The sequence below is a fragment of the Cervus elaphus genome, chromosome 27, assembly GCF_910594005.1.
Source record: "Cervus elaphus chromosome 27, mCerEla1.1, whole genome shotgun sequence".
In the NCBI taxonomy this organism is placed as follows: Eukaryota; Metazoa; Chordata; class Mammalia; order Artiodactyla; family Cervidae; genus Cervus; species Cervus elaphus.
The window spans coordinates 39,797,756-39,814,566 of record NC_057841.1 but is presented as its reverse complement, the minus strand read 5'-3'; the positions used below and the strand labels follow the sequence as shown (position 1 = coordinate 39,814,566).

General features: G+C 38.6%; 2 non-coding genes across 2 annotated transcripts; both read left to right on the top strand.

Annotated features, from left to right (window-relative positions):
• Positions 1–2,777: 2,777 nt before the first annotated feature.
• On the top strand, positions 2,778–2,855 carry LOC122685094. The gene has a single exon (XR_006338265.1). It is a non-coding gene; the product is annotated as a small nucleolar RNA U2-19 (small nucleolar RNA).
• A 145-nt stretch (positions 2,856–3,000) lies between these two features.
• Positions 3,001–3,070, top strand: LOC122685092. Its single transcript, XR_006338264.1, has one exon. It is a non-coding gene; the product is annotated as a small nucleolar RNA U2-30 (small nucleolar RNA).
• The last annotated feature ends 13,741 nt before the right edge of the window (positions 3,071–16,811 follow it).

Genomic DNA, 16,811 nt, shown 5'->3' with positions numbered 1-16,811 from the left:
TGCTCAGCTTTCTTTATGGTCCAACTCTCACATCCATACACAACTACTGGTAAAACCATAGCTTTGACTTGACAAACCTTTGTTGGCAAAGCAATGTCTCTGCTTCTTAATATGCTTTCTAGGTTTGTCATAGCTTTTCTTCCAAGGAGCAAGCATCTTTCAGTTTCATGACTGTAGTCACTGTCTGCAGTGATTTTGGAGCCCAAGAAAATAAAGTCTGTCACGGTTTCCATTGTTTTCCTATCTATTTACCATGAAGTGATGGGACCGGATGCCATGATCTTAGTTTTTTGAATGTTGAGTTTTAAGCCAGCTTTTTCACTTTCCTCTTTCACCTTCATCAAAAGGCTCTTTAGTTCCTCTTCACTTTCTGCCGTAAGATTGGTGTCATTTGCATATCTGAGGTTATTGATATTTCTCCCAGCGATCTTGATTCCAGCTTGTGCTTCATCTAGCCTGGCATTTCTCATGATATACTCTGCATATAAGTTAAATAAGCAGGTGACAATGTTCAGGTTTGATGTACTCCTTTCCTAATTTTGAATCAGTCCATTCAGAAACAGCCAAAGTGCTTCTCACATTCCTATACTTGTGGCTCCAGTAGAAATGACTTGGGAGCAGTGTCAGGGAGCATTATTTAGGGTCTCTTGGATAGAAACTGAGTTGTGGGTAGATGTAAGTGTGTGTGTGTAGGGCCGGGGGGGTTTAAGCATTTGCTCTCAGAGGTCATTTGCACTGAAGATGGAAGAGGTGAGATAAAGAAGGAGGAATTATTGAGCAGCTCCTAAGAGAAAGGGTGGGCTTCCCTTGTGGCTCAGCTGGTAAAGAATCTGCTTACAATGTGGGAGACCTAGGTTCGATCCCTGGGTTGGGAAGATCACCTGGAGAGGGAAAGGCTACCCACTCTAGTATTCTGGCCTGGAGAATTCCATGGACTAAATAGTCCATGGGGTCACAAAGTGTTGGACATGACTGAGCGACTTTCACTCACTAAGAGAAAGGGCACTATGTTTTACAGATACCTTCTCATTTAATCCTCAGTGTAACTCTGGGAGGTGATGTTGCTTGGGAAGCTCAGGCCGGAGGTGTTGAGTAGCGGGCTCATGGTCACACAGCTCATAAGCAGCACTAGATTCTGACTGGCCAGTCCTGGTCTTTCTGGGACACCAGCCCATGGAGTCTCAGGAACTGATCCTCTCTAACCCTGTGGTACTTTCCAGGTTCAAAGACAGGAACTGGGTCTCTTCTAAGGGAGGGGAGTGGGTCTTCCACTTCCCGTATTGTCATCAAACACACTTGATGGGGAAGGCACCTGTGTGGTACATGTGGACCTGAATCACCATGACTGTTACAAACAAACTTGCCCTGCCATCTTCTTGCTTTCCTCCTGGCTTTCTCTCCTTAGCCCTGGAACATCATTTGCTATTTCTTCCTTTCTGGCAGACTAACCCTTCCTTCTTCTTCAGATCTCGGTTTCGTTAGAAGTTCCTTGGTCACTCCCATCCCCTTCCCCAGGCTGGTTTCTGTGGTCTACCATTGTCACAGTCCATCCTCACATTCTGTTATAATTACTTGATAATTTCCCTACATCCCCAGTTAGGTCATTGGAATAACGTCCTTGTTCACTGTTGTTGCCCCAGAAACTAAGATGGAGAGTGCATGGCGTGTGGCTGGTGTGCAGGGTGTCTGAACACAGGCCGAGCAGTGTCAGGCCTAGCTGGGGAAGGGGTGTCAAAACCCATGCTATGATCCCAGCCCCCCGGGGATCATAAGACCTAAGGAGAAACAGTGTGTTCACACTGTAAACACAGCTTCAAGACAAGTCCCCTACCTCCTCTTGCCACCAGATGGCTGCCGTAAACTCAGGACATATTGACTGTGGTGTCACTGAGATGGACGGAGAGACAAAAGTATGGACTTCATCAGTGAAAATGCCTGAGTTACTTCTCGCTTCCTTTCTCTTCCCTTTTCCTCACTCCTTTCCCCCTCTCTTTTTACAGAACATATCAAAAAGATACAGGAAAGAATTATTGCCTTTGGCTTTTGACTTAACGAAATCTAACTTAGAGATTATTTTTAAATATTTGAAGACAATGTTAAAAAGCATTATTAATTTCAACATTGTAAAATGGATACAAATACATTTATATATGAGGCAAATAAAACTTTCACTTGAATAAGGATGATTACTATCATCAACAAACCTACCTTCCCACTGGACATTGAATATCACCAATGTTAACAAAATAACTATTAAGAAATTAATTATTTGTGTATTAGAGCAGGTGTCTCAGCCTTGGGTCTCAGTGGTTCCAGTTATTGGCTTAAAATTCTAGGCACAAGTGAGATTTTTGTTTTTGTTAGAGGTAATGACTTTGTCTCCTGTGTACAGATAATAGTTTACATAAAAAATTATTCAGTGATAAAATTGATAAACGCAATGTTCGTACAACCCATTTCCACTCATTACCTTATGTTAATGGATTTTCATTCCATGTGTCTAGGATGTTATCTTTCTGCTTTCAACTTTAAACTTGTGAGAAGATCTTTGTTACCTTCTGACAGTAACAGAAATGCGGGAGCTAGTTCAGGGAAAGGATAGAAAGAACTGGAGAACCCAGAAGCACACAATCCATAGGCATTAAGATGCTGCCATCTTTGAATGACAATTGAATTTCTGGAAAAGCCAAAGTGTTTGTAGTATGAAAAGCTGGATTTTATTACATTGCCAATCACAGTTTTATAACACAACTTTATTCTCTTAGTCTATTGAAGTATGTCTACAGAAAATAGCCAAATCTGAGCATCAGAAGACTGCCCAGTCTACCTGATGCATGATCTCTGTAGTTCTGAGAAGCAAAAGAGTAATTTAAAATTAGGAGTGTGAAGGTTGTATGTGTGCGTGCATGTGTAAAGTTGACTGGATAACTGAGGGGCTTATTGGTGGGTAAGTGAGAGTTGGCTGTGGGTGTGCCTCCATGAAAGGCTGATCAAAGTTCTGAGCAATGATGAAAAGGTTTTACTGCAGACCTTTTTAACTATGAAGATTTCTACACTTGATCTGAGCTCAGGATTAAAAAAAAGTATACCTACAAAATATACATAGATAAATAATGTACATGTATATCTCATATATGTATTATATACATACAACTTATGTGTATATAAATGAAACTAAGGTAGCATAATACACAGTATTATATACTTATAAAAATAAATTTTGCATTAAAGAGAATCCCATGAATTGAGCAAACACAATCTGAGAATTTCCAGATGTTATGGTCCATCTCCAACTCTCACATCCATACGTGACTACTGGAAAAATGATAGCTTTGACTAAACAGACCTTTATTGGCAAAGTGATGTCTCTGCTTTTTAATACACTGTCTAGGTTGGTCATAGCTTTTCTTCCAAGGAGCAAACATCTTTTAATTTCATGGATGCAGTCACTGTCTGCAGTGATTTTATAACATGACCTTTATCAAATTATAGAAACTGCATTTTATTTTTCTGAGTGATACTTAAAGAATCACAAATAGATACTGAAGTTTGTTAAATGATTTTTTATGAACTTCCTAAACAAATTATTTTTGTCTTTTCTTCAGACAAATTTTGGAGTACCTTGAACAATTTTCTCATGTTAAACCAAACATTGTATTCCATGGTAAGCCCTCTTGATCAGACATATCCGAAATAGTATGCTGTACAAATAATTGGAAAATATTCATTTAAACACACATAGAACTCATTTATGAAAACTGACTTTGTTTTGAATCATAATTTTAAAGAATTACTATTATCACTTTATGATGGCAGCGCAATTGAATTTGAAATAAATAATAAAGTGATAATAAGAAATTTCATTTTGTTGAAAATTTTAAAATACTTACACATAATTTAAACTGAAATTAGGAAATACTTAATACAGAACAAAAATGAAAGTGCTACACATCAACATTTACAAGATGTAGTTAAATTGACACTGTGGAAAATGTATTAGCCTTAAATACTTTTGTTACATTTTTCAGCTTGTGGATTTTAGATCAAGTAGATGTCAAAGATTTAGGCCTAAATCATTTATAAGTGGTCCTACCATTTGCCATGGATTCTAGGGGAAATCTTCAGTTTAATTTTGTGTGTTTGTTTACTTAAGCCTCCATGGAGAGTTTGTCTACATAAGTGAACTTACCCTGCTGTATACAAGAGTGTATGTATATATAAATTCTTAAGATAGCTGATGGTTTCAGTATTTATTTACTTCCCTGGACTAATGTTCTGCCTTTGTATTCGGCTTCATACTTCTTGCATTTTTGTAATGTCATACATTTACTTGAAAAGTTATTCTATTTTCAATATTTTCTTTCAAACATATTAAAGTGCTTTGTAGTAATAGGTGTTAGTAATTCCCATCTGCCTCACTACTAGAAACATATCTATCTTATTATTTTTAATATATACTCTTTCAGTTTAAAATATTATATTATTTTCATGGTGATTTCTTCTTTAAGTGTAGTTCACAGTGTGATTGCATTTTCAGCAGGATCTTCCCCCTCCTTTTTAAAAATTGCATTTCATTTTTATTGCATTGACAACATACTTTGGTTCGTATCAAAGAGTCCCTTCAGTATCCATGGAAATGCTTTACACTATTATGCTGTCCATTTTTATAAAAATTAATGATTCTCTTAAAAATATGTATTTTCTAATTGTTAGGTATGTAGTTATATATGTATAAAACTTGTTCATCATGCACTCAAGTTCTTATATCTGTACTAGTTCTTGACTGCTTGATCTATCAGCAGCACAGAGGGATGTATTAATATTTCCCTGTATGCTTGTGGATGTGTGGATATCATCATTAATCTGCCATGTTTTCATTTGTATATTTGGGGCTTTCTTTTTAGGTATCCTACTGGGCTTTTGATCATTTTACTTGAAGGCAACTGCATCATTGATGCATTTGCTTACCTCTGTGGTCCCTTTCCTTGTCATTTCTGACATTATCACTTAGAACCTCAGTTCCTCCATTTAGAGTGAATTTTGTACATTCTGTCCAGTGTTTCTGGAGGTTTGAAGTGGGAGGGTTTTCACATTCTGTTAATATCTTGCCAGGAGGGCCTGAAGTTAATAGATTTCATTTAACCTATGGAACTGGATGAGGTCACCTGGGCAAGAGAATATAAAATGAAGAGAAGTGAGCAGCGGAGGGCCAATCCACAGGAAACTAATATTTAGAGGATGAATGAAAGTGGGGTAAACCGAGTATGACTTCCTTCTATTCTAGAATCTCTGCAAATTCTTCCCCTTAGATGGCTCATAGATTTCCAAGTATGCCAAAAAGCAAATTAAACATAGGTAATAAAACAGAGGTCAGTCTTTCACACAGAGTCATTCATATCTTAACCAAATATATAATATGGTAATAAGAACATTGGCAGATATTGTGCATTTTGTGCTCAAAGGCAGTTTGTTTTTTTTCTTGTGTATAGAGATGTACCAGAATCATTCTCCTTTTGTTGAGTGTTAAATATAAGAAAACTTTTATTGCTGCATTTTATAAAAGTAATCTGATGTCTACTTTTATTTGTTTTATATTGAACCCTTTGGCAAAAGACAGCCTCGTCATTGTTTTCTGTCAATCTTCAGATAGGGGAAAAGCAGAAAGATTTCAAGCTGGTATACTCTCTAAAAGAAAAAGCAATAGAGAAAAGTGGCAAAGACAGATAAAAGAAAATGAGATTTACAATGTCAGCTAAACTTTAGGGATGAGAAAACACAAAAAGATCCATAGTAGAGCAAGGTTAGGGTAACTCCTGACAGTTCTGACAGATTTCAGAGATATACCAAACTTCCCTGACTAGAAGAAATTGACCAGAAATGTTAAGATAGTTTCTCTTATAATACTGTGAATGCTCTTGCAGTTTACAAGCTATAAAATCACATTGTGCAGAGATGGGATCAAAAACAAAAAATTATCTAAGGATTTAGAGTCAGTGAACAATGATGAGTAAGTATTCGAACTTTGCAGAGGGGTAAGGGGGCTACAATGCTGTCACTGAAATTTTTTCTAAAGGGAAAATACCTACAAGTTGCTGCAAAAAAAAAAAAGAAGGGAACTTCTTTGCAAAGGCTGAGGCTTCAGATGAACAAATAACTTCTTCAACATTCTTAAATATATTAAACCCAACTTTATATGGTTAGTATTAAATAAAATGGCTGAATTATACTTAAAATATTTAATTCAGAATGTATAAAAAAGCAATTAAAGTTAGAAGCAAATAAAAATATGTGTATTTCTTATATACATTACCAGGTGTAAAATATTTCACTAGTGGGAAGCTGCTGCATAACACGAGGAGCTCAGCCTGGTGCCCTGTGATGACCTAGAGTGGTGAGATGCGGGAGGGTGTGTGGAGAGGGAAGCTCAGGAGGGAGCGGATATGTGTATACTTATGACTGATTCATGCTGTTGTATGGCAGAAACCAACTCAATATTATAAAGCAATTATCTGCCAATTAAAAAAAAACATGCATTTCTGCCCAGTTATTACACTCCACTATCATCTCTGCAGAAAAGCAGTGTCCTGAACTTTCTGTTTTTCTTATCTTGACGCCTAGCTGACATATTTACTATTGAAATATTTGTAGGAACTGTGGAATTCTGCATTTAGAATTATCAACTGTTTATAATGATGATTTTCCTGAGTCATAACTCTTTGATAGCTGATGGACTGATGAGACTACTAAACCATCACTGATGGAGACCAGTTAGCAGCCATGGTTTTAGAAGCAAAGCCTTTGTACATCCTGATCCCTCTACTAGGTTGCTTTTCTAGCCACTTCTTCCACTAATACCAACTCTTCCTTCCTTTTTTTTTTTTTTCCCTTGCCACAGCACATGGCATGTGGGATCTTTCCCCATCAGGGATCAAATCCATGCCCCCTACAGTGGAAGCGTGAGTCTTAACCACTGGACCACCAGGGAAGTTCCAAAACTCTTCCTTTGCCTCTAAGCTCAAATTTGTCTTTCCTACATCCTTTCTCACCCAGACAAAGCTCAGTTCTCTTTTTCTTTTTTAAAAAGATTTATTGAAGTATAGTTGATTTATAATGTTGCATTAATTTCTGCTGTATAGCAAAGTGACTTGGTTATACATACATATTGTTTTTCATATTCTTTTCCTCATGGCTTATCACAGGATATTGACTATAGTTCCCTGTGCTACACAGTAGGATCTTGTTGTTTATTCATCCTATATATATATAAAATAGCTTGGGATTAGCAGATCCAAACTATTTTATTTCTCTTATGTTGTCACTTTTCTTTCGTAGCCCTTATTCCCATTTATGGCGTACTTCCTTCAATTATTTGATGTATGCCTCTCTCCAGCAGTGAGCTCCATAAAGCCAGTGATGAATGTTCTCATATTCCCAATCACTAGCATCAAGGCTGTCACATAGTAGGTGAAAACACTAATTGAATGGAATGAATGAAATACAGCCATTTGCATTGGGGTCATATAGGCTTGTACCTCTAATCTCCTACTTCTTCTCTTTGACCCCTAAGTCATCTTCCCTTTTTCATCAACTACTGTCCCATTTTTGGATGTCTCCATAGGTCCAAATTAAATATCTCAAAAATTTGTGCTCAAAAGATGATCCATAATTTTCTACTGCAAGCTTCTACTTAGTTTGTTACATTCATTTAGTTTCTTGAGGCTCTGGGGTATTTTTTCCCTGTAGAGCAGATTCATGAGGCAATTTTATTAGATTTGATTTTACAAGGGAAAACAGTTTTGTTTGGTTTGCAAGAAAGCTGGTAGACTCAGTTTGATTAAAAACCTCTTTTAGAAAGTGCAGTAGCAAGAATGGAAAATATAATAAAGCCAAAATCAGAGACATAACTTTATCCTTACTTTTTAGTATCACAGTAATTTCCCTCCTGGAGATTGCTTCATTGAAGTGTAGTTCAATCTACTTTCTATAACGACTGATTCAGGCCAAGATGGCCGACATGTCTTTGCAATGACTCAGCAGAGAAGGAGCATGTTACTGTTGGAAGCAAGATCACTTAGTCTCACTGCGTGGCAAGGGTAGTACTGGAACTGACAGGGCTGAGTACCAGGTTGACACTGAAGGTTATGGGCACTACTTAGGCAATTAGCTTCTTGACTGACCACAAACCTCTGACAAAACTTGTTTTTTTTTCTGTTTGCATATGAAAAAGAAACCTTAGTTATATAAGTCACCCTGAGCTGCTGGGAGTAATGTCTGTGGTAGGCATAATAATGGTCCTCCAAAGATGCCTACATCCTAATCACAATGACCTTGTCCCCTTTAAACACAGTTAAAATCCCAACTCCCAATATGATGGTATTAGGAGGTGGGGCTCTGCGGGAGTGATTAAGTCATGAGGTTGGAGCCCTCATGAAAGGGGTACTGCCCTTATAAAAGAGACTTACTGAGAACTCCTTACTCTTCTGCCATGTGAAGACACAGCGAGAAGGTGGCCATCTATGATCCAGGAAGCAGGCTATCACCAGACAACATATCTGCTAGCACCTTGATCTTGGACTCCCCAGCCTCCATAACCATAAGAAATAAATGCTTGCTGTAAAATCTTCCAAGTCTTTTTTTATAGCAATGATATTTTTGCTATAAGAATGGAATAAGATACCCTGTGAATGTTGCTTCATATGGCAAACAGACTTTGCAGATGTGATTATGTTAAGAACTTTAAGATGCTGAGATTATCCTGGATTGACCAAGAAAGCCCAGTGTAATCACTGGAGTCTTTAATAATGGATCAGGGAGGCAGGAGGAGCATCACAGTGATGTGATTAGAGGACTCAGCTGACAATTTCTTATCTCAAAGATGGAGGGGCCACAAGCCAAGGAATATGAGCAAGAAAGGGAAAGGGAAGAAGTTTCTTGCTTTCTAGAAGCAAGAAAACAGATTCTCTCCGAAATCCTCCAGAAAGGAACACAACCTTGCCAGGACCTTAACCTCGAGCCCATTAAGACCATTTTCAGACTTCTGACCTCCAAAACTGTAACATGATGAATTTGTGTTGTAAGTCCCTAAACTTGTGATTTCTAACAGCAGTGATAGGAAACAAGTGTTGTGGCCAATCTCCATGATTAAAAACAATCTGTCAAAGGTCTTTATGACTGTGCCCCTTCTTTACAAAGTCTTCCTGGCCAACTTAGCTTTGACGCTCCAAATCTGAATCTATAAGCATATTTATTAAAGACATCTGAAGAACAAGCTACCTAATACCTTTTGAGCTCCTCAAGGTCACTTCTGTGATGATTTATGTTCTAGACAAGGCTGTTGACTAAGGCTTACTTGAGTGACAGAGACAGTCTAGACCTCTGACAACATTACATTATGTTACGGGTGGAAAGAATCCTTGTAATTTTTGTCTCTTGCACTGATTTGTTATAAGGTGAAATGTAGTCTATTATAATACATCTTAAAGAAAGAGATTTATTCATGCCTTTCTGTTTTAGAAGAGGATGAGAAGGTAAGAAATTCTGGATTTCAGTCAGTTCAGTTCAGTTAAGTTGCTCAGTTGTGTCTGACTCTTCGTGACCACATGACTGCAACACGCCAGGCCTTCCTATCCATTTCCAACTCCTGGAGTTTACTCAAACTCATGTCCATTGATTTGGTGATGCCATCTAATCATCTCATCCTCTGTCATCCCATTCTCCTCCTGCCTTCAATCTTTCCCAGCATCAGGGTCTTTTCCAACGAGTCAGTTCTTCCCATCACATAGCCAAAGTATTGGAGATTCAGCTTCAGCATCACTCCTTCCAATGAATATTTAGGACTGATTTCCTTTAGGATGGACTGATTTGATCTCCTTGCAATCCAAGGAGCTCTCAAAGAGTCTTCTCCAACACCACAGTTCAAAAGCATCAATTATTTAGTGCTCAGCTTTCTTTATAGTCCATCTCTCACATACATGTATGACTACTGGACAAACCATAGCCTTGACTAGACAGACCTTTGTTGGCAAAGTAATGTCTCTGCTTTTTAATATGCTGTTTAGGTTGGTCATAACTTTCCTTCCAAGGAGTTAGTATCTTTTAATTTCATGGCTGCAGTCACCATCTGCAGTGATTTTGGAGCCCCCCAAATTAAAGTCTGACACTGTTTTCCCTCTTTCCCCTTCTATTTGCCATGAAGTGATGGGACCAGATGCCATGATCTTAGTTTTCTGAATGTTGAGCTTTAAGCCAGCTTTTTCACTCTCCTCTTTCACTTTCATCAAGAGGCTTTTTAGTTCTTCTTTGCTTTCTGCCCTAAGGGTGGTGTCATCTGCATATCTGAGGTTATTGATATTTCTCCCGGCAATCTTGATTCTAGCTTGTGCTTCTTCCAGCCCAGCATTTCTCATGATGTACTCTGCATATAAGTTAAATAAGCAGAGTAGCAATATACAACATTGACATACTCCTTTTCCTATTGGGAACCAGTCTGTTGTTCCATGTCCAGTTCTAACTGTTGCTTCCTGACCTGCATACAGATTTCTCAAGAGGCAGGTCAGGTGGTCTGGTATTCCCATCTCTTTCAGAATTTCCCACAGTTTATTGTGATCCACACAGTCAAAGGCTTTGGCAGAGTCAATAGAGCAGAAATAGATGTTTTTCTGGAACTTTCTTGCTTTTTCAATGATCCAGCGGATGTTAGCAATTTGATCTCTGGTTCCTCTGCCTTTTTCAAAACCAGCTTTAACGTCTGGAAGTTCATGGTTCACGTATTGTTGAAGCCTGGCTTGGAGAATTTTGAGGATTACTTTACTAGCGTGTGAGATGAGTGCAATTGTGTGGTAGTTTGAGCATTCTTTGGCATTGCCTTTCCTTGGGACTGGAATGAAAACTGACCTTTTGCAGTCCTGTGGCCACTGCTGAGTTTTCCAAACGTGCTGGCATATTGAGTGCAGCACTTTCATAGCATCATCTTTAAGGACTTGAAATAATTTAACTGGAATTCCACCACCTCCACTAGCTTTGTTCATAGTGATGCTTCCTAAGGCCCACTTGACTTCACATTCCAGGATGTCTGGCCCTAGGTGAGTGATCACACCATCGTGATTATGATACAGCAATTAGTAGTGCAAAACTGCCGCTACCTGCCAACATGTGGCAATTTAGAAATTAAATCCTAGTGGCCTGAAATCTTATACTGTTGTTTACAAAGTAGTGATTTATTAAATAGTAATAGCCTAACAAAGTTAGTGCAGGCTTGTAGGTAGTTTGGCTGGCTACCAGGCAACTTCTGGGATAACCTGAATTCAGTACTGAATCCAGCCTGGTATAGTAGCATGCACAATGTTAGCTTAATTTATAAGCCAATTGAGTAGGAAATGGCAACCCACTCCAGTATCCTTGCCTAGAAAATTCCATGGACAGAGGAGCCTGGTGAGCTATAGTCTGTGGGGTCACAGAGTTGGATACGACTAGTGATTGAGTACACACAGCATATAAGCCAACTGAAAAAAAAGACAAACATAAATAATCATAGTGGGATTAGTACTAAAGAAGTTCCATTCCTAATCCATCAATTTTGAAGGATAATTAAATACTAAAATAATAGCTCATTTTAAACATCTGCTGTGTAATAAATCTTCTACATCTTATTTGTATTTTGTTCTCTTCTTCTGACCTCACAAGAAGATGACAGTTTCTCTCATCTGTCTCTTGCAGTTAGGCAGTCTCATGACTGGTTAAGGCTAGTGAGTTGTGAGAAGAGGTGGTGGTATTCCTTAGTTGTTCAGTCGTGTCTTACTCTTTGCGACCCCATGGACTATAACCTGCCAGGCCTCTCTGTCCTTGGGATTTCCCAGGCAAGACTATGGAAGGGGTTGCCATTTCTTTCTCTCCAGGGGATCTTCTTGACCCAGAGATTGAACTCGAGTCTCCTGCATTGACAGGCGGATTCTTTACCACTGTGCCTCATTAGTTAGCTAATAATTCTCACAAATCATCAGACTTCTTTGGAACCTACAAGTCCCATTGTTTTCCTTTGCAGCCTTTCCCTGCTTCAAAACAGTCACCAAAAACTCCTCTGTCATATTTGTTTCAAATTATGTTTATTTATGTTGGTGTTTGCTTACTTTATCACTCTGTATTTCCTGATTTTAAATATTAAATGCTTGGATAGCTGATGAAACAGAATAATGGTTTACTTTATGCAATCAATTTAGGCCACAAACATAATTTCCACCTGAAAATTTCACAAATGTCCAGTGGAACTTGGGGAAATTGATACACTTTCCTAAATCTGGGTTTTTTTTTAATTTGTCAAATGGGATTAAAAATTGTACCAGCTTTATGGTTTTGATGCGGGGATTAAATAAAACACTGCATTTGAAGAATTTAGCACACAAAATAGTCCATGCTGTCTATGATGCTGTGTGAAGATGATCACGTAGATCATGCTCAGTTATACAAAATAATGAGAGAAGCATGTGGCAGGAAGTTCTACATGCCTCTCCAAATCCATTCCTCCCTTTTAGACAGATAAGCTCTGGCTTTTAGCTGGCACATTGAAGCCCAAGAATACTGGAGTGGGTAGCCTATCCCTTCTCTAGCAGATCTTCCTGACTCGGTTATCGAACCAGGGTCTCCTGAATTGCAGGAGGATTCTTTACCAACTGAGCTATCAGGGAAGCTGTTATTAAACCAAAAAGCAGATTTTTATCCCTGTTTTTGTTATTAGACCAAAAAGCAGATTTTATCCCTGAAGACTTTTCTCAAAGCTCCAGAAACAACTTTGTTTTTGAGATAGGAGCCAACTGTACAAAGGCTAAAATCAGGTGTAGATGCCATTCAACAAGCTGGAAACAGTGAGTTTTCTAGGAAGGTGAATTCAATTCTAATGATGTGCTAGTGGAGTCCCTTTGTATGTAAAACTGGGGAGAGAAGGAAGGAGAGGAGAAAATCCATACAGGAAACCTGGGAGTGAGGAGGGTAGCAATCAGTCAGACCCTCCTTGGCAGGAGCACTCCATGGAGTGTGGCTCCAGTGAAGGCCATATGTGACTGTGTGCATTTCTTTCCTTCTTGCCATGGTGTATTTGCCTTTGTTTTCAGTGCTTAAGCAAAAGACCTGGTGAGTATGTATTATCAGGCTCGAATAAAATAGGATGGCCTGTTTATTTTTCTTGCTGTTTACAGACTTGTTGCCGCAAAAGCTTAGGCATTGACAAAGGGCATATTACCATTTCTTCAAGTATCTCTAAGGGATCAAGGTGGATGAGCTGTAGACAGCATAATGCAGGCAGTGCCAATAAGCATGAACTGGCTGTTAACTGGAGTCTGGTTATTGCAGAATTCCATTGAAAGATCAGAAAAGCTTTAAAACTGAGAGACAATGGAAGGATTACTGTTATAGAATACCAGGTTTTGTTTGTTTGGGAATGGGGAATAGAGACTGTGGAATGTGGAAAGTAGGCTGGCTCTTTTGTTTCTATTTTTTTTTTTTTTTTTTTAATTTGTTTAGTGTTTTTTTTTTTTTTTTTTAAATAATTGGGCTCAGCATTTAAACAAAGCAAAGGAAAAACTAGCTGTAATGCTAGGTTTCTCTGTCCTTTTTTAACTGTAGGAAAATCTGTCTACCTTAGTTGAACTGGCCGAGTCATAGTTTGGGCTTCCTTTTGAGCTATTTTGTAGACAAATAGAGTTATTTCCAACTTCTAGGCAACAATACATACAGTAAATAGAAGCCAATGTGTTTTCCCTCTTCAACATCCTCTTCCTCCCATCCCTGCCTCCCAAACCTTATACATGTAGAAATAATGTCTCTTCCTGCTATAATAGCATGGACTCTAGGTTAGTCTATTTGTGCTTTTCTTCAGAAGTAACTCTCTAGGAAGCTAAAATCAAGTATCTACACACATACTTGAACAATACTGATGGAGAAATTTAAGCAAAGATACAAGCTCTCAGTAATAGTGTATCTCATTCAAAGTTTTTAAAACTCAAGGGCCAGTTCCTTTTTCTTTTAAATGTTCTTATATTTCTGTTTTCCCCAAGATAATGTTGTTTGTGATCCTAGTTTCTCATTTTTAATTTCCTCTATTGTTTTATATAGTGAGTGTCAAAGTCCAGGTTATTCTGAGATGTGTAACCTGGATCTCAGGATCCAGGATCTCTGGATCTCTGATTTTGTCTCCCTCCCTTTTTTAAAATAGAACTTTCATTTGAGGATTAAAAGCAATCTTTATGTAGACATTGCACATAAGGCTGTTTTGGTGCTTTGAAGAGCTACACTTTGGGAAATGGATTCAGGATGCATTATTTCTTTTGGGGAGTTCTATTTGGAACCAAGAGTTAAGGGACAAGAGGGAAGAACAGCTTTGAGGAAAACAGTCCCAGTTGTTATTTCATGTGAGGATTGTTGTCATTGTTCAGTCTCTCAGTTGTGTCCAACTCTTTGTGACCCCATGGACTACAGCACGCCAGGCTTACCTGTCCTTCGCTATCTTCTGGAGCTTGCTCAAACTCATGTCCATTAAGTCAGTGATGCCATTCAACCATCTCATTCTCTGTTGCCCTCTTCTCCTCCTGCCCTCAAACTTCCCCATCAACAGGGTTTTCCAGTGAGTCGGCTCTATGCATCAGATGGCCAAAAGTATTGGAGCTTCAACTTCAGCATCAGTCCTTCCAATGAATATTCAGGGTTGATTTCCTTTAAGATTGACTGGTTTGATCTCCTTGCTGTCCAAGGGACTCTCAAGAGTCTTCTTCAGCACCACAATTCAAAGCCATCAATTCTTTGGTGCTCAGCCTTCTTTGTGGTCCAACTCTCACATCCATACATGACTGCTGGAAAAACCATAGCTTTGACTGCATGGATGTATGTCGGCCAAGTGATGTCTCCGGTTTTTAATACACTGGTAAGGATTATTACAGTGATTTTATTGTCTGTGCCTTTCAAGGTTTAGAACAGTAAATACTTTAAAGCATCTTTACAGAAAATGAAACTATGGAACTTCCCATACTGCATCTGAGAGCTGTTATGTCATTTTATAAATAGGCATATGATGTCTAAATTACTTGTAATATAAACTGAAAACATCCTTGGCTTTTATGATGGTTGTATATGATCCAGAGGTACAATTATGAATAATGCATTGAGTTGTGTTGTTCTCTGATTGCCTACTTTGTTATGCAGGCAGGGATTTCCAGGATAGTGTCCCAGATTTGAATTGTATAGTTTCTTTTTGTAGCAGCTGCCCCAGAATTATATGAGCTCACTGAGGATATTCATAGAAAATAGAAATCCTTACCTGTGTGCTTCACAGAGATATAATCTCAGAACTTTCTCCAAGGATTGTCTCATCAAGTATAATTTAATATGTATCATGAACTGCATGGATGGAGGTTCGTGACATTGTACAGGAGACAGGGATCAAGACCATTCCCGAGAAAAAGAAATGCAAAAAAGCAAAACGGCTGTCTGAGGAGGCCTTACCAATAGCTGTGAAAAGAAAAGAAGCAAAAAGCAAAAGAGAAAAGGAAAGATAGTCCCATTTGAATGCAGAGTTCCAAAGAATAGCCAGGAGAGATAAGAAAGCTTTCCTCAGCGATCAGTGCAAAGAAATAGAGGAAAACAATAGAATGGGAAAGACTAGAGATCTCTTCAAGAAAATTAGAGATACCAAGGGAACATTTCAAACAAAGATGGGCTCAATAAAGGACAGAAATGGTATGGACCTAACAGAAGCAGAAGATAGTAAGAAGAGGTGGCAAGAATACACAGAAGAACTATACAAAAAAGATCTTCACAACCCATATAATCATGATGGTGTGATCACTCACCTAGAGCCATCCATCCTGGAATGTGAAGTCAAGTGGGCCTTAGAAAGCATCACTATGAACAAAGCTAGTGTAGGTGATGGAATTCTAGTTGAGATATTTCAAATCCTGAAAGACGATGCTGTGAAAGTGCTGCATTCAATATACCAGCACGTTTGGGAAACTCAGCAGTGGCCACAGGACTGGAAAAGGTCGGTTTTCATTCTAGTCCCAAGAAAGGCAATGCGAAAGAATGCTCAAACTACCGCACAATTGCACTCATCTCACACGCTAGTAAAGCAATTCTCAAAATTCTTCAAGCCAGGCTTCAACAATACGTGAACCATGAACTTCCAGACGTTAAAGCTGGTTTTGGAAAAGGCAGAGGAACCAGAGATCAAATTGCCAACATCCGCTGGATCATTGACAAAGCAAGAAAGTTCCAGAAAAACATCTATTTCTGCTCTATTGACTCTGCCAAAGCCTTTGACTGTGTGGATCACAATAAACTGTGGGAAATTCTGAAAGAGATGGGAATACCAGACCACCTGACCTGCCTCTTGAGAAATCTGTATGCAGGTCAGGAAGCAACAGTTAGAACTGGACATGGAACAACAGACTGGTTCCCAATAGGAAAAGGAGTATGTCAATGTTGTATATTGCTACTCTGCTTATTTAACTTATATGCAGAGTACATCATGAGAAATGCTGGGCTGGATGAAGTACAAGCTGGAATCAAGATTGCCGGGAGAAATATCAATAACCTCAGATATGCAGATGACACCGCCCTTAGGGCAGAAAGCAAAGAAGAACTATAGAGCCTCTTGATGAAAGGGCAGAGGAGAGTAAAAGGAGTAAGAGGAGAGTGAAAAAGCTGGCTTAAAGCTCAACATTCAGAAAACTAAGATCATGGCATCTGGTCCCATCACTTCATGGCAAATAGATGGAGAAATAAAGGAAACAGTGGCAGACTTTATTTTTTGGGGGGCTCCAAAATCACTG